The following is a 1234-nucleotide window of genomic DNA, read 5'->3' on the forward strand; positions in this document are numbered from 1 at the left end:
ATCTGTGGATGAGCTTAACAGAAAAGAGCATAAAAGACCCACATTGCTTGCAGATCCCTCCTTCTGTTTGCTCCAACCTTTGGAATTGTTACAGTATGAGAAAAGACTAAGTGCTTTTCAGTGGGGGAATGATCCTGTAATTGTTAAACTTTGTAAACAATTAAATGACACAATTTTGCCTCTTCAATCAATAATCAATGTAGCTACTGTACTTTAAAGCTTTCAACACATCTTAAGGAAAAAATATGCCGTAAGATGTATGTTTAAGGCTGTGTGGGTGTAGTTTCACTACTGTGTTTTTCTAAACTTTTCATTGAAACCAGTTCACCTCATTCTTTGTGCATGAGCTCCAAAACACCGCTTTAAAAAAGCCCAAAACAAATTCTTGCTGAAACAAAACCAGAGAAGGAGAGAGGGACGGGAGTGGCAGGGAAAAGAGGGAAGGAGGAAGCAACAAGGTCACATAGCGGAGGGAAAATAACACGGCTGTTCATGATTAGAGCTTTAAATTGAGTCCCAGGACAGTCATATCAGTAAACCACAGCCTTCCCCTCCCTCTGTCAACCATGCAGGAGTTACACAAGCCAAGGGAACAAGAGAGGGACAAAGGTAATAATAAAAAGTTGGCTGCTGCAAATATATTTACAATGTCACAGTTAACCATTAACTCTGACACAGAGTAAAAGGTTCTTCATAGTTATAGGAAGCAATCATCGCTGTCAAGCATTTGTGGAATTAACAAAATCATGCAGAACACACCAAAAGAAAGTAGTTGATTAAACATTTGCAAAGAATGCAAAGAAAACCTACTTGGTGTGAAGGGCTGCACAAGGGCTCCTATAGAGAAACCACATGGTTGATCACAAGTGCAGGGGGAACCAATCACATGCGAGGGTTTGTTTATGGCATCTCTGTTATGTGGTTTTTCAGGGGTCACCCGGATACAATAAAAATATTAAGTGGTGACAGAGGTTACAGTTCTGTAGAAGATCTGAGCAAAGATCAGGTTGCAGTGGCATTGCCACAACAAGTTCTTAGGAGTGGTCAGGTAGCGACCAATGTCCGTAGAGGGGTGGCCAAAACCAGACACCCACCAGACCCTAGGGTCAAGACTAACTAGATGCACATATATGTGAAGAGTGAATGCTTGAAATAAAGATCTGGTGAATGATCTTCTTTAAGTTCTGAGTTCAGGAGTGAACTTAGATATATATATATATATATATATATATAT

At 40.0% G+C, this 1234-nt stretch overlaps 1 protein-coding gene across 1 annotated transcript in view; it reads right to left on the reverse strand.

Annotated features, from left to right (window-relative positions):
- Window positions 1-898, reverse strand: part of LOC107095356 (UDP-glucuronosyltransferase 2B31-like) — a 35868-nt gene extending 34970 nt beyond the window's left edge. The window contains exon 1 of the mRNA XM_015391406.1: window positions 811-898. The gene's annotated coding sequence lies outside the window, so the exon portion shown is untranslated. The remainder of the gene's footprint in view (window positions 1-810) is intronic.
- Window positions 899-1234: the final 336 nt, after the last annotated feature.

The sequence above is a fragment of the Cyprinodon variegatus genome, unplaced genomic scaffold (assembly GCF_000732505.1).
Source record: "Cyprinodon variegatus isolate N-32 unplaced genomic scaffold, C_variegatus-1.0 Scaffold540, whole genome shotgun sequence".
Taxonomy (NCBI): Eukaryota; Metazoa; Chordata; class Actinopteri; order Cyprinodontiformes; family Cyprinodontidae; genus Cyprinodon; species Cyprinodon variegatus.